The 26,922-nt window shown below is 43.8% G+C and overlaps 1 long non-coding RNA gene across 1 annotated transcript; it reads right to left on the reverse strand.

The window, feature by feature from the left end:
* Window positions 1–1,512: 1,512 nt before the first annotated feature.
* LOC119143459 lies at window positions 1,513–14,025 on the reverse strand. Its single transcript, XR_005102714.1, has 2 exons — window positions 3,164–14,025; window positions 1,513–3,125 (listed from the first exon to the last, which is right to left on the reverse strand). It is a non-coding gene; the product is annotated as an uncharacterized LOC119143459 (long non-coding RNA).
* Between the last annotated feature and the right edge of the window lie 12,897 nt (window positions 14,026–26,922).

Raw genomic sequence — 26,922 nt, forward strand, 5'->3', positions numbered from 1 at the left:
CAGTCAAAGCTTTAGGCAAATTTGTCTGAGTATCTATGTTCAAGCCAGCACATCATTAACAAACAGCTTTACATTTTACATGGAGATGGGGACAGAGGGGAAATCTTCCTTAGCCTATCAGTCCTGATGCAGTGGAGCCTCCTGGATGGCACAAGTGTGAAGCACCCAACCCTAGGAGATAAAGGGAGAATGCTTACTTGGCATTATATTCACTCCAAATGTTAAGGGGCATCTAGTAAGGCTGAAGACAATTACATACATTAGGATGAGCCCCCAAGAATTAATGCTTCCTCTCTTTTTTGTCTCTATACTATATTTTACCCATAACTGGTTATTTCTTTATTATTGCCAGAGCAGCAAACACTAAACAGTTTCCAGCACTGAAACTGTATCACCCTTCCTCTGAAATAATAGCTAGGTCCATCCCTTCGTGCCTGACAAGTAGTATCCACACAGGCAATATAAAAACCCATCAGGTTAGGATTAAATTTCTCTCCCTGTGACCTTTCTGTTAGCAGCATTTAGTTCATTACAGTTGGGAAGAAAAGTTAGCCTGAGATCCAGACCGCCTTTCAAGAAAACCCACCGTTCATAGATGGAGCTATCTCCTGGTAGGAAGAGTCCTCTAGATCACAAGGCCACCATGCATAGCAGGTTGAAGCATCAGAGGTAGTCCCCAGAAAATGGATGCACCCAAGATCTGGTATTATGTCCCTCTAGCTTCTGTGGAACAGGCAGACACCCAGGGTGGCAGACTAGATCATTCTCTAGCTCAGCACAAGGGCAGAGCCAATCTCCATTGCAAATCTCCAGAGGTACCTGCTTCTCTCCACCGATTCTTCAGGTGGTCATAATAGATAAGTGCATTGGCCCCTTTCCACGCCAGTGACAAAATTTGGTACCCTTGGCAGGTAGACTAAATTCCCCCTTGGATTTTTCCATAGGAAGCTCTCATCCAACCCTAATGGATTATCTTTTTGTCTTTAGCATCTACCTTTCTTTGTTGGGAACGTTCATCTTATTTGCCTCAGGAGGGCTTGTGCAGCACTCTCAGTTACCCTGGTCAGCCTCAACCTTCCCTATACGCTCACCACAGCTGTTGTCTGCTCTGGTTGGGCCCATTCTCTACCTTCCCACCCATTACCTTTTCTGCCTCTAAAGCAATGTGTCTGCAGCCAGACCAAGAAAGCTGCTATGGCAATTTAGTACTGTGGCAGTGACAGTTTTGAGCGCTGCATAAGTTGAGCAAACTTACAGAAAAGTTACAGCAAGCTTGGAGCCAAGTTGTAGGAACTGGTATATGGTTAAATGATGTGCTGTAAATTCTAGGTAGGACAATCAGGAGACCAGTTTCTCGATGTTCTGAACTGCAGTCAAATAAATTCTTCAGAACTGCAGAGTATAAAAAATACCAGTCATCATCCTAGTTTCACATTATTTCATTGTTATTATCATAACAACTCCAACCTCAGACAGGCACTACTTTTTTTTTTCTTTTTTTTTTTTTTTTTTTCTGAAGCTTAATGCACAGAATCAGGTGTAAGACTGGATATTTAACAAAATAATTCATATTTCAAAGAAGTACAATGTAGTACAAACACCCAGGGTACCCCAGAGTATCCTAAAAAAGTGGAAAGAGGTCTTCTTGGAAAGTCAGAGTTTTGCTGTTGGCTTCAAAGAGATCAACCTGTAACCTTAAAAGGTGCAACATGTTCAAGAAGAGAATCAGAGGTCACCAAGTTTTTGTCACACTTTTAAGGTGCTTCTGCTATAAAATAAAAACCTCTTTGCTGCCATTAAAACACCATCCAAAACATGATAGCCTTGATATTGTTGAGTCTGCAACAGAATATAAACACACTCTATTGGCAATGTTGCATGAAATAACCGCCTTCAAGTGACCTTCAGAGTGGTAACACAACAGATCATATTCTTAGTTATTATTATTTCTGGTCTGTTCAGCATAATATCTCAAGTATGAGCCAGACAAGCAAAATCGCATCCTACTGAGCTGGTTTTTAATGTCTTGATTTGTCGAGTAATAGGGTGGCTGTTGGCATACATGATTCTCATTCACATACATTGGTGCTAATTGCAGGAGAGTATCCTGAGCAGCTATTTTTCAAGCACTTAATATTCACGATTATTGTGAAGAATTTCCCAGCCTGTCCTGACTATAATTAACAACTTGCATGAAACATTGCTATTGCTAAGCTCTTCTGAAATCAGTTTCAGGGTGGTGAGTTGACCAGTGCATGTAATCTTTACACGATCAGGTTGATAGTGCGTGCAAAGAAGACAAAACCCTTTCCTTGACAAATAACAAGAAGTCTAGTTTGCAGACTTCAGTGAAGCGGTACTTCAGGTATTAAGAAGAACAAATGCCACAGTGTGGTGGGCTGTGTTTTAACTCTGTGTGTGGACTTGATCAGCAGCACTGGAAAATCTTTTAAACAGTAATTAACACAGGGAGGGAAAAAAAGCTTCTGTTCATTGTTTGCACATTAGAGTAAATAACATTTGATGACAGGAAAAGGAACATTTGGCTGTCTCCACCCCAGGACTCTGAATTTGTCTTTTAAATTACTCACTTATGGTTATGCAGTGGATTCTTTAATGCCTTTTTTGTAGCATCCTGTTTTTGGAGGCTGCTGTATTTTCTTTTAATTAGCGCATCTCTGGCCCGCCTCGGGATGCTCAGCAGGGAACGGCAAAGGTACAGTGGCTGAATTGATGCCTGCCTCTGCCCCACTGGAGCTGTCGGCTTTTAAAATAACCATGCTTGATTACAGGATGGCTGTGGAGTTATTGACTGCAAGGGCCCAGCTCGTTAAAAATGGACTTGAATATTATAGCTTGACCCACTTACACAACCCAAACGATCACTCACTATTTTTACAGAGAAAACTAGGAGACTTCACCCCCCTGAGTGAGGTCTCCAACCACAAGAGGGTCATTCTCCTCACAAGTTTCTCCTCTGCCTTTCACTGATGTTATTTCACTGGAAGTGTCAGGTTTAATGTACTTGTATTTTCTGATGAAAAAAACAAAACATTTTGTCTCTCCAAACCCTGGCCAGTTCTCACCCATGGGTCTCCTCAGCAGATAATACTGCTTTCTGGGGACTTGTGCTGGGGTCACGGATGGGTAGTGCCACCTGCACAGCAGTCTCACGGCAGTAAGACTGCACTCAAAGCTTACACTTAAATTTCACTGTAAAAGCTCCCCCTCCCTTCTCCCTCATTTCTCCCAGAGGGTGAGATGGCTGCCAGCCAAGCTGGTTTGTTAAGCCTTATTTTTTAGACAGGTGCCTATAGACTTTTTTTGGGGGGGTGGGATGGCCAGATGAAGCCATAACTGCTGAACCTGTGCTGGGTCACGTAGACTTTGCAGTGGTCTGTGTCCCAGGAGAAGCTCAGTTCCGTGGCTGGAGAACCTCTGCACCAACACAGAGCTGCAGTGTGACTCATGGTCATCCCACCAGGAGTGTTTGCGTTCTTGTTTTCTTTAACCATTTTCGTTAAAGTTAAAAAAAAACAACAGGCATAAATCTTTCTATTGGTTTTGGTGTCCTTTTTTTTTTTTTTTTTCCAAATCCCAAATATAGATCTCAATCAAACCTGACAGTGTTTTCTTTATGTTCATCATAATTTTGCTACAAATTCACCACATGCTATGCTGGAAATCTGCCTGACAAGTGTTTTTAATTTGAAGGGAAAATACCAGAAGAAGTTATATCACTTGCAAATTGATGAATGCATTTTTTTTTTTTTTCAAAATGATTTGCTCTCATTTCCAACACCCTCATCTTGCAGATGTTATCAGTATGAGAAAATCAAGGTAATGCTGGAGTAAACTGTTCACAGTTCAGCTAAGTACATCTCCGTCCCTCAGCATGTTTTGGGTTTGGGTTTTTTTGGTTTGGGTTTTTTTTTTTTGTGTAAGGGCATGAATGGTTTACAAATTCAGCAGTATCCCAGAATGTGACTTTAGCTAAGATTCTGACACTTTGCCTCCCATTATATGCTGTGGTACCACATATTGCAGATCCACATACCATACCCTGACCAGCCAAGACTGCTAAAATAATTTAGGTACCTCATTTCTGCTGGTGATCTGAACCCTTGTTCTTCCTGAACCCCAAACTGCCCTAAAGAAGCATCCTTCGTTACACCTATTTTCTCCAAAACTGTGGATTTCCACAAGTGAGACCAGTTCTACAGGGACCTAGGAAGTCAAGTGGAGAGACAAAACTTTTGAATCCTCCTAGTTGAATAATTACAATAACTTGTGTTCACAGCACAAAAGAAAAAAACAGAAAAACACAACAGGAAGTGGGTGGAGGGAAAAGGACTTTGAACACATTGAATAGCGAAATAAAAATTCACTAACAAAGCCAGAATGAACACTTCAGTGAAGACCATTTCAGAAAATAACTGGGAAACATAAACATATGCTCATCTCATCTCCTTTAGGGGCCTGTTGGAGAGGAAACACAACTACTGAGAAACTTTCAAAGCAAAGCACAGGATTTCTGGTCTTCCTCCTGTTTTTCTCTCTTGGCCACAGACCAGAGCAGCACAGTGGTATTCACAATAAGTATTCCTTGCTGGTCAGTGCCAGAAAGAATTACGATATAGGTCCCAGCCAAATGGCATGACTGACCTCCTGGCCTGCCCCTGGCACCCATTACCCCCTGCATGGGTAGAGATGGCAATGGAGTACCAGCTACCTGTACATTTCTGCAGCACCATTCAAAGCAAAGGCATGACAGAACACTTTTTATATGGGTGTATTTCCTCTATTTGTGTTGTGCTTGGGCAGAAATGATCCTTTTGATTAGATTTTCAAAATTGAGCTTCTGCCACAGGTTGGGCTGTATCCGTGGGGCAAAACAGAGGCTAGGGAGGCAGGGAACATACCACACACAAATAAAACATCCACCCCAAACCTAGCAAGGGGTTGGTGAGTTGCACATTTACTAACACATATGGTATTTTTTAACAGAAAATCTGCAATGTTTTGGCTCAAGCACTCTAATTATATACAATAATATAAACTGCTGACAGTAAAATTCAGAAATTCAGTTCAGTAGCTGCTGAAGAAGCTGTTTTCACCCAGGAAAGGAAAGAGTCTCTTACCAAAGCTTGCTATTACTGCATTGTAATGAGTTAATGCAGACTGCAGTTTGTTAAAAGGGCTGAGATGAACCAGCAGATATATGTGGGGAGGTTTATGCTAGCACATACTCCTACAGGGTATGAGTCAGGCCCGTGCTGTTGCTCTTTCACTTTCATAAGCATTAAACTTCTTTGCACACTTTTGAGCTATTCCGAAATTTCAGGTACGGATTTTTTAACTGACCAGCTAAAATTCCTGCAGGCTGATAAAAATGCAAGATAATCTTTAAAAAACCCTAACACAGATAAGGGAGCAGAAGAAATAATGACTTAAAAAAAAAAAAAAAGAAAAAGAAGAAGGTGGGTACATGTAGGTGTCACAGTGCAAGAGTAAAACTGAAGGTGTAAACCTTGAATGCTTGAGGCATTATATGGCTGTATAAAGTTTTAAAGATGATTTGCTAACTTGCCTCATTCAGGGATTTACTTATTAGCTGTAATCCAGTCCAGCCTCTTTCTTAATTTGAGCTCTGACCTGTAGGGTTTAGATTACCTAAACTCAGTGAGTGCCACTCTCCTTTAAAGCAAACAATAAAAAAAACCCTCACCTTTAAAACATTGATAGAAGCATGGCAACACACGGAAGTGATGGGACACATCACCCCACTGCTCTGAAGAAAGAAGTGACTGCTTGAAGGAGGCGGGAAGGTGAGAGCAAAGGCTTGTGTTTGAGTCACCTTCTCACCATGGCTCAAGCAATTATTCTGACTCCTTTGACTTGTGAGGAAGCTGAGGAGAGGCAGGAAAGTCAGCCTCTGTTTTCAGGTTTGTGTCTTGTTTCCCAACCCACTGCAGCACAGCCTGTGCTTTCAGAACTTACTTTTCCATCAGGTTACTTTTCCCTCAGACAATTAAGTATTGTGACTAATTTTTATTTAGCTGCTTTTCCTTACTGTATACAGTTAGAAGGAATTTTTAATTCCTCTTCAAACCCTCCTAGAATGTGCACATACGTGGAAAAGGCCAGTTTAACTTCAGAGATATGTCTAAAGTTAAAGGGGTGATAATGGTACCCACCACCTTATGCATAATGTGTAAAAATTGGTGATGTCTGGGATAAACTCGAGGTTTAGAAACTGCCTCCAACCCATCAGCAAGAAATCAGAAATCCATAAGCATAGATCTGCTACAGATTCTTGTCACAGCATGACCCAGGTCTCCTGTGAGAGAACCAGCACCCTAGCTCTCATTAAATATCCTGATGGAGGTACTGAACCTAGTGGTTATGGCACTCCTGAAAGAAGGGGGAAATGTATGCCTTCATATAGTCTTTAAGTCTGATTCCCAGTAGCTATGTACCTGGCTGGGAGGTATTTGAATAAGGCAAGCTCAAAACAAATGCTGCAGGACTGGGCTTCTGCACAGCCAGGAAGGTGAACGCTGAGCAATCTGTGGCAGCTGGCAGAGAAAGCGTAGGAAAATAAGGACCATATCCCAGTAAGCCACAGCTGCAACATATCCCCTGGGAAGCTCCCTCTAGGAGAAGGAGGGCCAAAGCTGGCATTCCTGGAAGTTTCAAAGGAGGTACAAGTGTCCAGAAAAAAAACGGAGACCTTTGATGTAAGACGAGCCAGGACTTTCTGAAGAATTTTTTTCCAACCCATCATTTGTTTCTCTATATTCAGCCATTTCCAGTTCCGAAGCCTTTGTGCCTTTCTTCCTTCACACACAAAACTTCAAGTAATAATACTTTAAAAAGTCTACATGTCAGACAAAATTCAACACGTCTCCTGGTAAATACATCCCACTGTTCCCCATAGCTTTCATTGTGAATCAGAAGAGATGACTAATGCCATAACTGGTTATTAAAAAGAAAATTAATAATTTCTTTGTGAGCTAAAGTCTTAAATTTTTTTAACACTTTAAAACCAAGGAAAATTAACTTTGATGAGATACAGCAAAGGCATTTGGGTTTTTGTAGATGTAAAAGAGCATTTTGTTCTCAACAGCTATTGCTGATTTTTCTTTATGCTTGACAGATGAGCTTATCAAGTGTCACTGACATTTTTGCAGTACTGTGCTAAAATATGCTTCATTTGCTACTCATCTGAGAACTTCAGATATGTGTCATTCAGAAGGCACTAAAGGACTGATCCAACAAATCAAGTGGGCTGGAAATGCCTCAGTTTCCTAGAGACCTCTTGGTTTTACTCTCAGTGCCTACACCAAGAGTAGCAGATAGCCTGGTGAACAGACCTCTTTCCCAGGCAGTGGGAAATGATGATTTGAACCTCCTCAAGCTGGTTCAGGATGTCTTTCACCATCTGTGATGGAAAGCAGTTCTCCACTTTGCTCACTTTGTAAGGAAGCTCAAGGGCGGGCTTAGGCAGTTGGTGCTTTTCTGGGCAAGAATAAATGTAGACAATGAAGACAGGCTGCATCCGTTGCTTGCCTTCTATACCCATGAGCACTTCCCCCTCAAAAACTACCAGCCACTCTAAACAATACCATAACTGGGACCTCAAACAGTAATACCTGACTGACAAACTAAGTAGAAATTAATAGAAAAAAACCCAGGATGATACAGACCATTGCAGTCACCTCATACAGATCTGTTCTCAAAGGAAAACCAACTTCAAAGGTAGATCAGAGACTGGAAGGTCCTGTCCACTCAAGATATGATTATATCTAAGCATGCAGATTTCCCCAGCCTCTTTGCACAACCTGTTCCAGTGAATGACCAACCACCCAAACTGGACTGGAATGGTCTCATAAGTGCCAAATGGAGAGGAAAATCACTGGTATTTGCTGATGCAGCTCAGGAGCTTGTTGATCTTCTTGACTCAAGCTTGTTGGCCACCTGGACCCCCAGACTGTTGTCTGCAGAGCTGCTTTCCAGACAGTTTTTCCACAGCCTGTAGTGGTGCTTGGGGTTATTCCCCCTGTGTGCTCACTTTTGTTGAACTTTATGAGGTTTCTGACAGCTTGTTTCATCAGCTTGCTGAGATGTCACAGAATAGTAGCCTCTACTTTCTATTTCCTTCCCCTGGTTTGGTATCGTTGACATACTTGTCGTGGGTTCATTCTGTCTCATTACCCATGCCATTAATAAAGATATTAAACAGTATCAGCTCCTTTATCAAATCCTAAGGAATGGCACTCATAACTGGTCACCAGTTCAAGTCATTGGCCTTTATTCTTTTGGTGAGGCATCCCAGCCAGACTTTTTCACCAGCCTTGTAGTCCATCCACCTAGTCCAGACATCCCCAATTTGACCACAACAGTGCTATGGGAGACTATGTCTAAAGCCTTGCTAAAGCCTAGCTAATGGTCTTCTCTTGTTTTCTCAGACAGTCATCTCACCAAAGAACACAACCAGGCTTTTCAGGCATGATTGGCCCTTGGTAAGTCTATGCCAGCTGTTCTCAGCCATCTTCCTCTCCTTCATGTACCTGGACATGGCTTCCAGGAGAATTTGCTCCATAATCTTCCCAGGGACCTGGTTGAGATGACCCTGACCAATAATCAATTGGTCGGTGGTTTTTCACTCATTTCATAGCAAAGCTTCATACTTTCAAGCAACACCTTTGCCCAGAGTTGAAGCCTCCCACTCCTCACCTCCTGTTTCTGGCCTTCTTAAAGACAGTCCATGACACCAGCAGTCTGTCCAGCTCTCCCATTGCATCTCCGTGATCCCAATGACACCGTTCTAGCTGCCACTTCAGTTTCCCATGCTTTGTATTTTGCCTTTTAAGAACACAAAATGGAAAGAAAAAAAAAAGGCTCTTAAATGACTTACAGAACTGCAGAACTGGTAAAAAATGTCAAAGAACTGAAGGATTTTTTTTTCATTAAAGTGCCCATAAGATTGTTCATATTTTTCCTCAGCCTATTCTAAAAACCTCTTTTGCTTTTGCAAAGAACCTAACTCTTCAGGACAGCTATTTCTGCTATGGTTAAGAGATAATAGCTTCATTAAGTTACACTGTAAACCATTTAAATACAAACAAGTAAGAAACACTTGTGGCAGGGATGCCGTTTGCTACCAAACATTTCTATTTCCTTCTCTCTTAGCAGCAGACGCAGGCTTGAGAAGAAAACATTCAAAGGGTGATACTTAGTTCCAGAGGTTATATTTGTAGTTTCTATTACGAGATTAAAGCACATGAGCTCTTTTGCCCTCCAGTACTGGTTTTCATGGGCTTTGCAGAATTTGAGGACTCAACTGCTAGAACACAGTTTTAATATATATCTCTGCCAGTAAATGTATCCTTTCATTGAAAAGATTTGGTTGTTAAGTTTCTTTATGGAGATTGAAGAGATTTACCTTACACTTAGGGCTATGCAAATAATTGATTTTGCAGTTCAGTGGCAGAACGCAGCTAAAGCCAAAACCAATATTATGGAGGTTTTCTTGCCAAAATGAAAACCTGAAATATTTCATTTTCTTGTTGAAAAGAACATTGAGCTCAACCCGAAACCAAATGTTTCACTTTGGTTTATTTTTAATAAAAACAAAAGAAAACTAACGGATAGAGTCACAAAACCAGCATGGAGGAAAATTTTCCACTTCTACCTGGTTTCCCAGTGTTTAGCAGGCTTTTCCAGATCACAGAATCACAGAGTCTTTGAATGTGGAATGGACCTCTGGAGATCTCTAGGCTACCCCCTCTGCCCAAAGTAGGCAGACAAGAGCAGCTTAATCTGCAAAGCAGGTTCCACATGGGTCCACACTTTCAACAGGGTCTGGGTGGGGACAATCCCTCCATCTTTCTTCCCTTGTGTCTGCAATGTCACTTTACTTGCACCAAGCCTGAGTGACTTCAGGAAGGTTGAGCAGGAGGCGAAACTTCACAAAGGTGCTAGGATATAGGTGGTTGCGCTAGTTAATGAGTTGTCAATCCTGCTCTAGAAGATGTTTTCTATTCTAGAACAATGGAAGAAGTATTAGCTACTTGGCTACTTTATACTCTTCTGCTGCAAAGAGAAGATACACGGTAGAGAATGGGGAAGACAGCAGTTCCCACACTACTGAAGAAAGTTACATAAAGCGGGCTATTCATGTTTCTTACAAAGCATAAGTCTTTGATTTTTTTGCTGTTTGGTACTGATTTCCCACAGTGAGATTCTATTTAAAATGAAGAACACACTGTTGAGCAGCAGGGTCTGATCCTGTGGTGTTCTCTCTCCTCTGTTGCTCCTGGTCAGCAGAAGGGGAACTTTGTGTTGGAAGAGGCTACACAGGCAAGGAGGCTCGTGCTCCCACAAATGCTGGGTCACATGTTGCTGTACATTCATGGCCACCCCCGGATTCAAGGCTGGCTCTAAACAGGATCCTCAGAGTTCAGGGCACCGCAAAGCTACGGTGCTTTGCATGTCTCCTTATCAGAATTTTGGCAGAGCTGAACTGTGGGAGAAAGATGTGACCTTGTCCGCTTGGAAGACGTGCTGCTAATCCAGCGCAGGAGCAGGGTACTGAAAGAAGTACAGCCTCAACTTTCAGCCTGCTGAGCAACAGCATTGCCCATTTGGTGCACCCTTCCTTCAGCTCATCCCTGGGGATGGAGGCTGACCGAGCATGCCCCAGGGGTGCGACACACAACTCAGTAAGAACCAGATCTAGCTAGTCTCTTGCAGGTGCTGCACCTTTACCTAGCTCCCCCTTTTTTTAATAAGGAGTTTGCATGGGGCAGCGTGTTTCCACATCTGAACTGTTGCACATTTGGCTGGAAGGTTTTGGGGAATGGTTTAGGCCAGCATTTGCTGGGGAAGAGAGGGACTTCTGTGCTGCTGTGGTGATGGTGGGGAGCAGGCTGAGTGGTCTACATGGATTCTCCAAGCCCTATTGGCTACAGTGCTTGTCTTCAGCTTTACTTGGAGATTCTTCACCCTTGTTTCTTCTCCACTGCCGTATATTCAGCTCTGACACTGGCAAAAGGCACTATGGAGAATCTACAACTTTTCCAAAGGTCTTATGAAGACAGAAGAAGCAGAACAGAAGGGCAGCTCCTCTGCAAGTCTACATCCAGTTTTCTACTGTGCCATCCATGGCCAAAGCAATCAGTTCACAGTATAAAAAAATAATGTAGCATGTGGTGAATGGGAGAACTGCTTTTCTATTCAGTTTTGAGTTACAGCTGAAGAATGTAAGACTAGTAGGTCTACCATGTGAAATGGTAGTGCATTTCTGCAGTGCCCTGAGAAAGAACCGGAATTTTGCCCACAGCCTCAAATTTGAGGCTTTATTTATTCAAGACATTATGCACACACCTTGTAATGGATCCTCAGATCACTGATGTTGGGGGCTTGGGGACAGAGAAAATGAAATGACTTCTTAGATGGTGCTTTTGAATGAGTCATTAGCAGGGACAGATATAGAAGTCAAGGACCCATGATGCTGAGGCCTGCAAATTAAACCACTTGCCACCACTAGGCTGTAAATTTTTTTTGGCCTTTATTTTAGACATGACTATAATACCATTTATAAACAATGTTGCAGACATGAACAGTATGGCTTTTTAAAGAAGTTTTACCGAAACAGATGGAAAGTGTTAAAGCTGGTTGCAAGTTCTTCTGGTAAGTGATTCAGAAACTGTTGGACTCTACAAAATTAGTCATTTATTAAGAGGTGTAAGAATCATTTCTTAACATATTAATGAATGCTATCTACTGTAAAGCATGACTAACTTCCCAGAAAAAAAGAAATCAAAATTGTGGGTGCACATAGTCACTTTGTTATATTTCTGCCATAATTCAGTCTGGTTTTATGCTGTGCATGGGCACATCCAAGAACTGAGTCTGCGGGTGTTCGAAGGCACTTGGTGAGGACTGATGGACTCACCCCTTGAAGGGGAAACCTTTTCTCGGGAAGCCTTACTCTATACTTATTTGGAAGATGGGGAAAACAACAACAGCCTCTCTCATTTGCTTCACCAAGCCTAGGCCTGTTCCCAGCCATGCTATTAATCTCAGTCCCTTTTTAACTCTTGTGGCTTTTTTTGACCCAGCTTTTATTTTATATTTAGGCTGTTTTCTTGTAATGATTCACAGCTGTGACTGTCATTTTACTACAGTGAAATGTGTCGACAGGACCAAGAATAGCAGCTGTCTGTCAGACCTGCACCTAATGTGTTAATGGAGATACCAAACACTGGAAACAAAACAAAAGGCAGAGAAATGGAGAATGTGACTCTACAGTGAGAGTCATCTTTAAAACAGTTTGCTTATTTTTTTCTTCCCTACAAAAAATAGTAGACATTTTAAAATATGAAGCTCACTGGTACTTCTCCTGCCCAGATCAGTCTAAGGTAATGGAATTTACTGGGGTAAACCCTCTGCTGGGAGGAGTGGAAGATCCAGGGTTATCTGTACCTCTTCAGCATCACTCCAGCAAGCTATTCTGATTGATACCAGCTAAGAACTTGTCCCTTCCAGCTTCATGAAAAAAATATATGTGGCCTGGCAGTGTAGTGTGACACTTGAGAGGAGGTTGGCTCAGCTATGCACCTTCTGCACCCTTTGAAGTGTGCCACAGCTGCCTCAGTTCTGGGCAATAAAACTTTCCAGACACAAAAAAATCCATGTCTACAGGAGCTGCTCAGTTTTGAGGTGTTGTGGTCAGTGGTGCAAAGGCCAGCTCTCACTCAGTAACTATCGGGGTCTCTAAAGGATCAGCACTGGTCCCAGTACTGTTTCTTCATGTCTTCATCAACAATCTGGATGATGGGACGGAGTGCGTTCTCAGCAAGTCTGCAGATGACACTAAACTGGGGAAGGAGTCAATACAGTTAGGGGCAGGGCCACTATTCAGAGGAACCCAGACAGGCTGGAGAAACAAGTCAAGAGAAACCTCATAAAGTTCACTAAGAGGAAGTCTTGCCTCTGGGATGGAAGCAGGATGGTCTGGGAGCTGTCTGTGAAACAGGTCTGCTTAAAAGGACCTGGTGGGCAACCCTTTGTTGCAAAGAAGGTCAACCATTTCCCGGGCTGCCTTGGAAAGACTGTAGCCAGACAGGACCAGGAAAGTGATTGTTCCCCTCTGTTTGGCACTTATAAGACCACATGTGGAGCACTTTGTGTCTAAGCTCAGGCAAGGGGCAGAAAGCAGGAATTGTCTTGGCTAGGCTCCTTGACAACCTCATCTAATGAGTGTTCTCAGAGTGCAGATATTTCATGCTAGCAGGTTCAGTGCAGTAGGACTGCCAATGGCAGACACCTCTGGGAGTTCAGCTGGTGTTGTGCTGGTGTTGCTTTTCCCACTACTGGCAGCAGTTTTTCACTGATTTTTTCTGGGAGGGAAAAAGGCCAACAAGTGGCTTTCAGACCTCAGACTGAGGGAGGGCTTGAGGGGTTTAAGGGCAGGTATTATTGCTGAGGTGATGTTACCTGGGCAACAGCTGGGCTGAGGCAATGCAGAGGCTGATGTGAAATCCAGATCTTTAGCTACAGGTGGAAGTGGCCCAGCAAAAGAGTATTTGGTTTCATACCTACAAGAGAGCCTAGGACTGCTGGGCACCACTGTTATCACTGACCTGCAAGTAGTTTTGGAGCTTGCCTGTCCCCCAGCTGCTAAGGTATGGGCCTGGTACCCCTCAGTCACATGGGATTTGGACATGCAGCTTGGCGCTGAGGAAGCTGTTGGTCAGTGCACGTCTGCAGACAGCCACAGAGCAGAACCCAGCATCATCCTGCACTGGCATAGCTCATCCTGCCTCTCCTGAGCAGAGGATCACCCATGTCCACTCACGGAGCTGCACTTCCCTCCATTCCCCCAGGAGCGGTGTAAAATGTGAAACAAATACCAAAATGCAGAAAGAAAACATGCGAGGGAGAAGTGGGTCTGGCACTGGATGAAAGAGCCCTGGGTCCAAGATCATTCCCCTGTTTTTGTCAATAAAAAGTAATTCAGAGAAGAATCCTTGTCACTGGCCTTTCGTTATCATGTATCCCTTTGCTAGTGTTTATCAACTTTAATCTGCTACCTCCTTAGTGTTAGGCTATTGTGGATCCCTTTCCAGGTTTGATCAGCTCTCCCAAGCACTATGTAGGGTCTATGCATCTCACACTGGGTTGCGGATTACATGTTGAAACTGAGGCCTTGTGGCATCCTCATTGCTCAGAAGCACAATTCTTTTTTTGATCTGCTAATTAGTTTCTGCACACAGAGAAATTTTACTAAATCCACCAAGTTTGCCATGGTTTTAAGGAGTAGTGTGTAGTAGTAATAGCCTACAGATGATGATGACAAATGATGATTAAGCGAGCCCTTCTTATCTGTTAGGAAAATTTCAAATGCCCTGAAAAATCCTGCTTCCTGAACCCAAAATAACCCATAGTAAATCAGTAGGTTGGGAGGAATTAGGCACAAGTGGAAAAAAGAGTATGCATTAACCTGGCTGAGTCACTAGTGTTAGGACAAGTTTGAAAAGCTACAGGTCCCCTGAGGCACAGCCCCAGCAAAGGCAGCTGACAGCGCTTCCTTCAGCATCTGGACTGATGCTCAAGTAGTTATGCTGAAAGACTTTAGATCAGGGTTCCTGACATTTTCTTCTAGGAGGGCTGTTTAATAAACTGAACATCAAGCTGGGGCCAGATAACAAACCTTGTGTGGAATGTAATTCCCTTCTGTTTAAAAGTGTAATGTAACATGCTTTATGAATTGAAGCTGGAGTACAGCAAATACAGCAGGATTTTCCCGTGTTTGAAGGAGATGTACATAGGTGATTTCATTTCCAATAATTTGGCACAACCTATATTCAAACCTGACTCAGCGTGAAGGACTGAGCAAAGGTAGTCCCCAGCACAGCTCTGCACATGCCACCCTTACAGGGCATCCATCCTGATCCCAGCAGCATGGTGTGTCTGGAACAAACCTTCAAGCAGTTTGTTAACACAGCATGGGGGAACAGGAGGGCTCAGAGGAGTGCTGAGGGCCAGAAAAGTAGTAGAAATTAAACTGATTATTGCCCTTTCTGGGAGCCTGTCTGAGCTCATCAGTTTCATACAACATTGCAGTGTTTTGTGGTAGGAAATGGGAAAAAAAGAGATGTATAATAATTTATGCTGTGCCTTTTAAAGAAGGAAAAGTACCATCGATAATTACCATCAGGGTGCTCTTGATCATACAGAGAAAGAGTGTTCCAGCTTCAAGGGCAAATTTCCTCTAGTACTGATGGACATGGAGTTTGTTCAGTCCTAGACAACACTGTATGAGCATGATGGATGTAGTTAATAGACTCTGAGAGTCCCAAAACAGGGGGAAACTAAGACCTTTTGTGAAATAGTCCATAGTGATGCATCCTGTCGCCCTTACTTGGGTTCAGTATTTGGGTCTGGCTGAAAGCTTGTTTTTCAGAATGATATCCAGAGATGGCAAAGCCATTGCTTCTTTCCATAGCTTGTCCCACTGATTAATCATAGTTCTTTTCTGAAATCTTCTTCTTTCTGATCTGAAGGCCTCTGATTTCTGCATCTGTACATTGGCCTGAGTTCTCAGCCAAACTGAAAGCCCTTTTCATATGATGTTTTGCCTTCCCAAGAGACAACAGTACCTATTATGGTAATTCTCCAATAACCAGGTCACAGCTAAGCCTTGGTTTGGATAAGCAGACCTAGCTCCTCAAGGCTTTCCCTGTAAGGCATTTTCTCCAGACCTCAAAACAGGTTTTTTTACAACTCACGCTGTGACCTTGGACACAAATACTGGCGCTCCAGGGAACCTCGGGAGAGCGAGGGCTGAACCCATAACAGGGTGGCTCTGCGGCAGATACTCCTGTAAAAGATAAAAAAGCTGGGATGAAAAAGATATTTTTTCCCTAGGAACAGCAAGTGGCTCTTGAGGGGCGAGTTTCAAAGCAATGTCTGGTACACAAGATGCCTGCTCCTAATCTGAAATATCTGAAATACCCAAAGTATCTGAAATATAGATATTTCAGCAGAGTAAAAAAAAATCAGATCAAATTCACTATGCAGAGTTACATCAGGTAATACAGACAGATAATAACTAAAAAGTGTTATAAGCCTGTGCTCACAACCACCACTGTCAACTGACTGTACCACGTGTCAGTAAATAACAGGCAATGCTGAGATCACACTCTCCTATTATTAGAAACCTAATAGTCATATCTTGTTTAAAAACCTGTTTTTAAATCTGTTGCCACCTGGAAAACTAGATTAAACAGATCAAGAGGTAAGGTTATCTAGAAATATTCTGGGCAGAAACATAATTAGGGCTGTAATTAGGATTATCATTTAGTAGGCAATGTAGACAAGACTGAAAAGATAAGCCACTATCAGTTGCTGTTGAGGGCTAAAGTGATTATTAAGCTCCTAAGTTTGGGCCATGTGTTTTCCTGGCAATGTGGAAATAATGTTGAACAGCTTCCAAAAACCCAAGGCAGGACTGCAGGTGGTTTCTCCTAAAAAGCTTTCCCAGTGGGGCACCAGCAGCAGACAGGTAAAGGTGCTTGCCTATGCCAGAACCTGCTTGCGGCTTTCCAGCACCAGGGCAGCGGAGCATGGAGGGTGAGGCTGTAAGTGGGGCATAATGCTGCTTGTTGAGCAGCCCCCTGCTAGGCCCTCCTGGCGTGACACCCCCACCCCCCCAGGGCTCATGCTTTCCAACCCTGCTGATCCACTCATTACCAGGACACCAAGCACCCAGCACTGCAGCACAGCAGCTGCAGGGGCAGGCTGAGTCGTCTCCTTTGCAGTAAGAAGGCAGTCCAAGCTAAAATGGAAATAATTTTTGTATCAGGCCACGGTGAACACGTTGAGCCCTTAAATGTTGCAGGATGTATAACAGTCAGGCTGAGGGTTCTACGTGCCCCTGCAAAGCATGGCTGGAGGACATATAGAAACCCCACTTGGAGCATCTCCCAGCCTGCTATAAAGGTGACAGCAGAGGACACCCAGCTCTGTAGCTCCAGGTGTCCTTCCCTTCTGCTCCCTCTCACCTCTGCCACTGAGATGGCACCTCCTCAGCACCTCACCCTTCCTTGGAGCTGCATTTCCTATCTTTCTCAGGCCTTTACCACACCTGCCACAAGAGATCTATTGCTGTAACTTCTTGCCACATAGAAATCCATGTGGGATTAGGTACTGGGACCTGTGTGCTTCCACTTTGCTCCCTGACACCCGCAGGGGAACTGGCAGCATCTTATCTGCAATTCAATGTCTGCATTGCACCAGGGGCATGGGAAGTCCTCAGCAGGGACCTTCCAACACACAGTAGAGCTGGCAAAGAGCAGCTTGGTGCCACAGGCAGCTGGCAGAGGTCAACGTGTCTCCATGGGGGCTATGAAGGCTATTGTGGCTGTCGCTCAAACAGGCTGACTAATTCAGAAGACACGGGCAGCTCCCTGGCAGCCCTCTTTTTTTTTTGCTGCTGTGGCTGCAAAGAACCCAGGAGAGATTGGTAGGGAGTTAGGAAAGCTGCAGGTTTGAGGGGGTTGGTGGGCTCTTTCCCAAACAGTCCTGTTTCTTGGAGCAGACCAAGCACTCCCATTACATGCAGCAAACCAGCAGCAGCCCCCTGATTCTTTGAAGTCACTGATGTTTTGCAGCTTGCTGAGCTGCTTAGTGAGAAACCGTCATTTTCTTTCCAGAAGCAGAAATAAATTGAGTCAGAACTTGCTTTCCTTCAGATAACTGATCTTTTTCTTCCTCTGGAAACGCTCAATGGACCTGTTTTTATCTGTGCAGTGTTTACTTTCCAGGAGGCTTTGCCATGTTTGCAGCTCCACGTTTTTTTTTTACTTCAAGCTGCTCCACAAAATACACAGAGGGCCCAGGGCTTGTCCCTGCTGTTGGGAGGGTAACTCTACTCCTGAGACAGAAAGGACAGTCCTTCTCATGACTTTTTCTTTTCTCCGTTCTGTTTTGACATTTTATCTTCCTTCGTGCCACATGAATAGGAAACTATAGGGGCAGCAACAAATCTTCTCACTGCCTTACATCCTTCAGATCCACTATTTTTACACTGTCAGTTGTTTTTATACATGTGCCTTTACATTTACAGGAAAAAATGAAGATGGCAGAACGTCTCTTATTACAAATTCCATCCTATATAAGAAGGCCAAGTGCCGTTTCCCTTTTTCAGATATAGGCAATGATCTTTCCTACTCTGAATTTATAGTAACCATAATTCCAGAAGATCCTCAGATACCTCACGGTGTCTTTTTCAGCATGAATAAGTTTTACAGCTGGGTGAGGTCTTACATTACAGAAAAATTTATGCTTAAACATCTGCTCTTAAATGTCCTTCAGCTAGTCGAGGTGGTTACAAATCCATCCACAGCACCCACTGGAAGATATAAAAAACCTACTACCCTAGTTCAATCTACCAAAGTATTTTTTATTCCACTGACAGTCTGCATAGCAGGAAGGAAGACGTCAGGAAACTTTAGATCCATGTCAGACTTCTCCATTTCTGGTTATTTATCAGTGGTAGGTAAAAGCTCTCTCCTTCCCCCTACCCCCCACCCCCCTTCATACAACCTGTGAAATGTGCTGAGAAGTTGAACAAGTTCAGTGTTGCCACAAATACACAGTCTTACAAGTTCTAACAGGTAGAAAAGCATGTTTACTTGTTTCTGCTTGCTCCAAAACTTCTGATAAGGATTTGATGAAGCTCATTATGGCAGGCAGACTCTACACACATGATAAAACCTGGTCCTTGACACCAGAAGTACATAGCTGAGAGCTGAAACCTACAAAAGATTGTATATATGGTTTCCTTTGCTGCCATGAGTAGTGTCTTGTTTGAGATAGTAAGGCAAGCATACCTATAAGTATTGCTAATTTACTGAGCTACTAAATATTTCCCTTTTCACATTTTTGCTTCTTATAAAAAAAAAAAAAAAAAAAAAAAAAGAAGCAACCAAACCTGGAGAGTCACCTCCAAGTAGACCAGCCTGGTTTCATATGGTTGCCCACCTGAATGAGGTCCTATGGGGTCATGGTCCACAGAGCACATCTTCCCAGTGGTTCTCCTGGTCTAATGGCCAGATTCATTACTTGATTTAGCAGTGTATTGATGTAGACCTCCTCACTGTTGTATCTCAGCATCTTTGGTGTTGGTCTTTCCGTTAAGATAGTCCATACAGCATTCTGCAAATCTAATGGCACAAAAAATCTTTGTTACATAAAATTTCACCATGATAGGTTTCTAGCATTAATATACAATAACAATTTCATTATGTCAAAGAAGTTATGTCTGTCATTGTGGAATTTTGTATGTTTTGTTATAATAGTTATGTAAATTGAAAAACAACAGTCTTTACAACTGAAAATGTAAATTTCTCTAGGCTGGCCTCATTGGGGTTCTGTAGATGCTCAAAAAAGTTTATTTACTATGCTACTGTAGAGGAATGAAGGCAGTGGGTTGATCAGCATTGATAATATGCAGCTGTGGCCTTGCCTCGATGGCAGTGGGTTGATTGACATGGATGATGTACAGATGTAGCTTGTTCCGCTAAGCAGTTAAATAGTCCTAAGGACTGTGGGAGAGGGGGCTGGGTGGAGGAGGAGTAGTGTGGTCTGGCCTCTGGAGCAAGGAGAAACAGCAGGGCCAGGGGAATCTGACTGAAGGTAAAGCCTTGTTGCAGCCTGATAGCTTGCTTGTGCTGCAACATGTTACAATCTTTTTTGGCCAGCACATTTAAACTCAAACAGCTTTTTTTACTATGCTGTTTATGAAGTTTCTACATCTGTAACAGAGCCAGATTCAACCTTATGGTCTCTTTGAGCATTTTATATAGTAATTTTCTTCTTTAATCAGTTTGTTCAATGTTGAAATAAAGCTAGCACCTCACATGGGCTAGACATTCAAAGGGTAGCCTGATGAAGCTCCAGATGGAGTTATGCCAACTGACACCAAGCAAGGATAGAATCATTTAGGTTGGATAAGACCTTTAAGATCATCAGGTCCAACCACCAACTAGCACTGCAAAGTCCACCGCTAAACCATGTCCCTAAGTGCCACATCTACACATATTTTAAATACCTCCAGGGATGGTGACTCAACCACTTCCCTGGGCAGCCTGTTCCAATGCCTGGCAGCCCTTTTGGTGAAGACATTTTTCCTAATACCCGGTACAAGCTTCCCCTAGCACAACTTTAGGCCATTTCCTTGTTACTTAGGAGAGAAAAAAAGAATGACACTGACCTCACTACACTCCCCTTTCAGGCAGCTGTAGAGGGCTATAAGGTCTCCCTTGAGCCTCCTCCTCTCTAGGCTGAACAGCCCCAGTTCACTCAGCTGCTCCTCACCAGACTTGTGCTCCAGACCCTTCACCAGCTCAGTTGCCCGTCTCTGGACACGCTCCAGCACCTCAGTGTCTGTCTTGCAGTGAAGAGGTCAAAACTGAACACAGTATTTCAGGTGTGGTCTCACCAGTGTCAAGCACAGAGGGACCATCAATTCCCTTGCCCTGCTGACCACACTGTTCCTGATACAAGCCAGGATGCTACTGGCCTTCTTGGCCACCTGGGCACACTGCTGGCCCATGTCCAGCCATCTGTTGACCAGCACCTCCAGGTCCTTTTCTGCCAGGCAGCTTTCCTGCCACTCTGCCCCGAGCCTGCAGCATTGCAAGGGGTTGTTTTGACCCAGGTGCAGGACCCGCACTGAGCCTTGTTGAACCTCATACAATTGGCCTTGACCCACCAGTCCAGCCTGCCCAGATCCCTCTGCAGAGCCTGCCTGCCCCCCAGCAGATCAACACTCCCCCTCAGCTTGGTGTCATCTGCAAACTTACTGAGTACATACTTGATCCCCTTGTCCAGATCATTGATAAAGATATCAAACAGGACTGGCCCCAGCACTGAGCCCTGGGGAACACCACTTGTGACCGGCCACCAGCTGGGTGCAACTCCATTCACCACCACTCTTGGGGCTCGGCCAGCCAGCTTTTTACCCAGTGTAGAGCACAGCCATCCAAGCCACAAGCAGCCCATTTCTCCAGGAGAGTGGGAAATGGTATCAAAAGCTTTACTAAGGTCCAAGAAGACAACATCCACAGCCTTTCCCTCATCCACTAAGCAGGTCACGTTGTCGTAGAAGGAGACCAGATTCGTCAAGCAGGACCTGCCTTTCATAACCCCAGGCTGGCTGGGCCTGATCCCCCGGTTGTCCTGCACATGCCATGCGATGTTTTACAGGATGACCTGCTCCATAACCTTTCCTGGCAGCAGGGTCAGGCTGACAGGCCTGTAGCTACCCAGATCCTCCTTTCAGCCCTTCTTGCAGATGGGTGTCACGTTCACGCACCCCCAGCCAGCTGGGACCTCCCTGGTCAGCCAGGGCTGGTGACAAAGCGGCTCGGTGAGCACGCCTGCCAGCTCCCTCAGTTCCCTCCGGTGGATCTCGCCTGGCCCCATAGACTCGTGTGTGCCTCAGTGGTGTAGCAGGTACCATTTCACCTTGAGTTATGGTGGCTTCATTCTGCTCCCCACCCCCACCTTCCAGCTCTGGGGGCTGGGTACCCAGAGCATCTCGCTATTGGAGACTGAGGCAAAGGCAGCATGAAGTACCTCAGCCTTTTCCTCATCCTTTGTCACTATGGTTTTCCCCGCATCCAATAAAGGATGGAGATTCTCCTTAGCCCTTCTTTTGTTGCTAATGTATTTATAGAAACATTTTTTATTGTCTTTTATGGCAGTAGCCAGTTTAAGTTCTAGTTGGGCTTTGGCCCTTCTAATTTTCTCTTTGCATAACCTCATGACATCCTTGTAGTCCTCCTGAGCTGCCTGCCTCTTCTTCTAAAAGTTATAGACTCTCCCTGTTTTCCTCAGTTCCAGCCAAAGCTCTCTGTTCAGCCAGAAATCGCCTTTAAGAGTTCCTTCTTGAAGAATGTCCAGCCTTCCTGGACTCTTTTGCCCTTCAGGACTGCCTCCCAAGGGACTCTGTCAACCAGGCTCCTAAACAGGCCACAGTCTGTCAGGATACAGCTCCTAGAACCTAAAATCTCTGTAATAAAGGACTGGACCCCTACACAATGCTAATTAAAACCATTTAGGTTTTTCCCATTATCTTTAACAGTGCATATATTAAGCTGTCTTATTTTTTCTCCTTTTGTCTCAGCAAAATCCTCTTTGGTGCACACTGTGGTTCTTCCGTATGTGATGAAGAACTGTGTAAGACATTCTTCAGTATTCTTTATTTGATTCCTTTGCAGGCTTTCGCTGTGCTGGCATGTGGGGCTTCCATGGCTGGTACAAGTTCAGAACTGGCAGAAGATGCTACACTATGGATAAGAAGAAAAAAAAAAAAAAAGTGAGAGAGATGTGTCAGGAGGAAGAATTTCCATATTAAATACTCACTCCTTTGCCAAGCTGCAAAAATGTCACTGTCTGGAAATAATAGGTCTCCACCTTTTCCTTTCAAAACTTATTTGGTATTTGTAATAAAAATAGAATATATATAACATAAACTCAACATGCCCGGCACTGAGGAAGTCTAGGTGGAGGTCATGAAGCTTAGGAGTCACTAACTTTCTAAATAAGCCTTAAATTAATGGCTAAACCTGTGCTGATTTCAGGGATGTAAAATCAAACTGTAGAAGAGCAAAATTAGAGCCTAAATGCTATGCTAGGCTGAGCTCAGTCTAATCAAATTAATTTAAACCCATTATTTTCTTCCTCATGTATCACAGATGAAAACAATGAAGCCCTCTTGGCAGGAGGCCAGCCTGAAGCCATCTATTACCCTCCATGCTGAAGTTCTGACAAGGAGAGCAAGGCAGCTGTCCTTGTGGTAATTGATATTAATGATTGAGGTTAGAGACCATCGAGCCAGTTTGGGACTTAACAACAAAGAGAAACCCTAGTCTGGCTGCACAGCAATAGGGGCAGAAGTAGTCTGAAGACAGGCAGACACAGTGAGAGCAGAGCAGTGCTGTCCTTTTATAAAAAAATAGGTTTTATTTCTTTTGTCTTGGCAATTATTTAGATGAGACGTCAACATACTCTAAATGAGAAAAAGAACTATGATTGAAATTGTCGGCATCACTGCCGCTGCAGTCACTGCACGCTGATGGGCTAGAAGAGGCAGAGGCAGGGCTGGCCCCCTCCCGAGCGGGGGGCTGCAGTGGCCAAGGGGCTGCACCCCCAGGCACAATGCGGAGCAGGGGTGAGCTGCCCACAGCAAGCCCTGGCCTGCCCCTCGGGCCTGCCCAAACTCCATTCTCAGGCTTCTGAGGACATTCCTTGTAAGGTCATCTTCAGCGTGCTGTGGAAGTCTGTGCTAATTTCATCATATGCCTGCAGATTTCACACATTTTTGTGCATTTGTGCAATGCTGAAAATTAGAAGATTAGTTGGAGCTATTTTAACCAGCAGAACCAGTGGTTTGCATTGGAGAAAACCGGTGATGGCACCTACTTAGTTTTACTTGTAACAAACTCTGTTTATTTGCTTACAGGTTTATTTTTTTTAACACGGTGGTGTGTTAAAATGAGTGCATTAATATGAAAAGCCCTCTTCCCATGAAAAGTGAATGCACTTGGATTAAACATGGCTTCAGGTCTAAGTGAAAGAATGGAGAGGCAGCCCTAACTGTACAAGAGACAGCTTTTGTATCTGGGAACAAGATTTTTGCAGGGTTGCTTGGTTTAGTTTGTGAGAGGCTTCAGTTCATGAAGAGAGGAGTGATCAAGGGATCAAACAGATGCAAGGGGCCTCTGTCATATCAATATGGGGACAGCCACTGTACTGTGACCCTGGGAGTGGTACACACTGTGTGCTCTCTCATGCCTAACTCAGGTTTCTCTGGTCTTCTTCATGTGTTATTTTCTCTTTTTGCCTTATTCTACTCCTAGTTTTCAAACCCCTAAGCCCCAAAACTGCCTGGAACATCAAGCAGATCATGGGAACAGTGATTAGCATATATCACTGTTCTGCCTCCTGGAGTGTTGTGTCTCTTGGCCACCTTATCATCAAGGTGTTGAGAAGCTCAGCATTGCAACATACGCTGTCTGTTAAAATAAATGTAGTGTCTATGTTGTTGTTGTTGTTGAGTAAAACGCTTTCCTAAGTAGGTCCTTGAGAAATACATTCTCTTCTTGACCCAATTCTCTTCAAAAGACTGAGAGATACAGTCAAGTGTATCACACTTTTGAAATGAAAACAGCACTCAAACTTGCTCTATAATTTTTGGTTTCTCATGTAAACATCTGATGATGTTCCCTTCAAACCTTCCCTGCTTTTGCACCTTTGGAGTTTTTTAGCACAAAGGGAAAAGAATGTAGTCTTTCAAAAAGGAAAGTATGTCTGTACATCCTCACTTTTCAGGAAGGAAGCAAACCCCTGAGTTATTACAGAAATATCAATGTTTCAAATGCTCTTGCTTTCCCAGCCTCTTCTCTATTGTCACTCTGAAGTCCAAATAACACAAAGCATTTACGCAGTATAATTTGTCTGGGCTGATAATTATTTAATGACACAATAATCTGAAATGCCACAACACAGTCACAATTTGATTCCAACAGTTACCTTTAAGCCAATGACACAGGAGATTCAAATCCATGCTATAGTCTCCTATGAGAGGGAGTAGGGTTAAATTTCAGGAAGCAATTACTTAGCTGGTAGGGGAGACACCATGATCAGGCACCTGGTTTTTCCAGAGCGAGGCTCATCCCCTGCACTAATTTTTTTATTATTCTTAAGATCATGGAGCAAATCCTCCTGCAAGATATTATGAAACATATGAAGATAGGGAGCTGATCATAGAAAGCCAACCTGGCTTCAGCAAGGGCAAATCATGCCTGACTAGTCTAGTGGCCTTCTAAGACGGAGTGACTGCATCAGAGGACAAGGTAAGAGCTACAGATGTCATCTATGTGGCCTTCTGTAAGGCCTTTGATATGGCCCCCACAACATTCTTACCTGTAAACTGGAGAGATATGGGTTTGATGGATGAACTGTTAGATGGGTATGGAATTGGCTGGATGGCCACTCAGTGGCTCAATGTCCAAGGGTATGTACGTACTGCGTCCAATACTATTTAATATCTTCATCAATATCATAGAGAGTGGGACTGAGTACACCCTCAGTGAGTTTGCAGATGACACCAAACTGAGTGCTGCAGTTGACATGTCTCAGGGAAGGGATGCCAACCGGAGGGACTTTGACAGGCTTGAGGAGTGGGCTCACGTGAACCTCATGAAGTTCAAAAAGGCCAAGTGTAAGGTGCTGCACCTGAGTGAGGGAAATCCTCAATACGAGTACAGACTGGGGGAAAAATGGATTGAAAGCTGCCTTGCAGAAAAGGATTTGGGAATACTGGTGAATGAAAAACTGGACATGAGCCGACGACGTGCACTTGCAGCCCAGAAAGCCAATAGTAACAAGAAGCATGGCCAGCAGGCTCAACCTGGAGAGGCTGATCCTCCCTCTCTACTCAGCTCTCTTGAGACCCCACCTAGAATATTACATCCAGCTCTGGAGTCCTCAGCACAGGAAAGACATGGACCTGTTGGACTGGGTCCATAGGAGGGCCAGGAAAATGGTCAGAGGGCTGGAGCACCTCTCCTATGAAGAAAGGCTGAGAGAGCTGGGTTTGTTCAGCCTGCAGAAGAGAAGGCTCCAAGGAGACCTTATTGCAGCCTTCCAGTATGTAAAGGAGGCTAATAAGGAAGACTGAGAAAGACTTTTTATCAAAGCCTGTAGTGATAGGACAAGGGGCAATGGTGTTAAACTGAAAGAGGGTAGATTTAGTTTGAATATAAGGAATATTTTTTTTTTTATGATGAGGGTGGTGAGACAATGGAACAAGTTGCCCAGAGAAGATGTGGATGCCCCATCCCTGGAAGTGTTCAAGGCCAAGATGGAAAGTGCTGTGAGGTGATCTAGTGGAAGATGTCTCTGCCCTTGGCAGCTGGGTTGGACTAGATGACCTTTAAAAGTCCCTTCCAACCCAAACCATTCTAGGTTCCTATGAAATATACTATATATATGTGTGTATATATATTTATAATGTCCCAAATAGTTCCAGATGTTTGATGCCTTTTTTCCCCTTCCTTGTGTTAGCACAGTGCTTGAGGTACTTTTGAGACATTGTCATTGTCTCTAGGGATGCCACAGTTAGGCTGTGTTAGAAGTTAGAAGAGGTGAGCAGATGCATGGCTGTAAAATTCATGAGCACAGGCTCAATGGCATCATGTGACTTCTGGGTCAAAAGCAGCAAGTGAGCAGTTCAGAAAAAGCCGAAGTAAAAGGCCATAGCCTGCAGTACATCTGTGCAAGTGGATAATCCTAGCCCCCAGGTGCAGAAGGAGGCAGCGAAGACCTCAGTTGTCACTGCCATCTTCTGCTAGAAACCTCTCTCAGGGCATTCACACCTCTCAGCTGTCTGCAGTCTGCCATAAATGTCTTGTGGTTGTCAAACATGGAGACCATGGCTGTGTTTTGCAGAGTATGAAAGGTCACTATCCCAACTGTATGTGATGCCTCTTTTCCCTGTCTTGCCAAGTTCACCTTGCTCACTTTGTATAGGCCCCTCCTCCACCTACTCCTGAGCTTTGACTCTCCTTTATTTTTATTTTTGCCTTTTAATCTTCATTTACACACCTTTTTACACTTTGTCCTCTGGCGTCAGAACTGCTTTCCTGTGGGAAATTGCAATACCTCCTTTCAGATCTCTCTGTACAAGTCTCGTCTTCTATGAATTGCCCAGGTACAAGCTTAATTCAATTTTTTAAAATTTTTTTAGCTCAAATGTTCACAGTCAGAGCCTTCCTTTGTGTCTTGAGTGAAGTCTTGGCCTCACAACAAAAGTTTTGCCATTTGCAGAAGTCCAGATTG

This window comes from Falco rusticolus, chromosome 2 (assembly GCF_015220075.1).
Source record: "Falco rusticolus isolate bFalRus1 chromosome 2, bFalRus1.pri, whole genome shotgun sequence".
Lineage (NCBI taxonomy): Eukaryota > Metazoa > Chordata > Aves > Falconiformes > Falconidae > Falco > Falco rusticolus.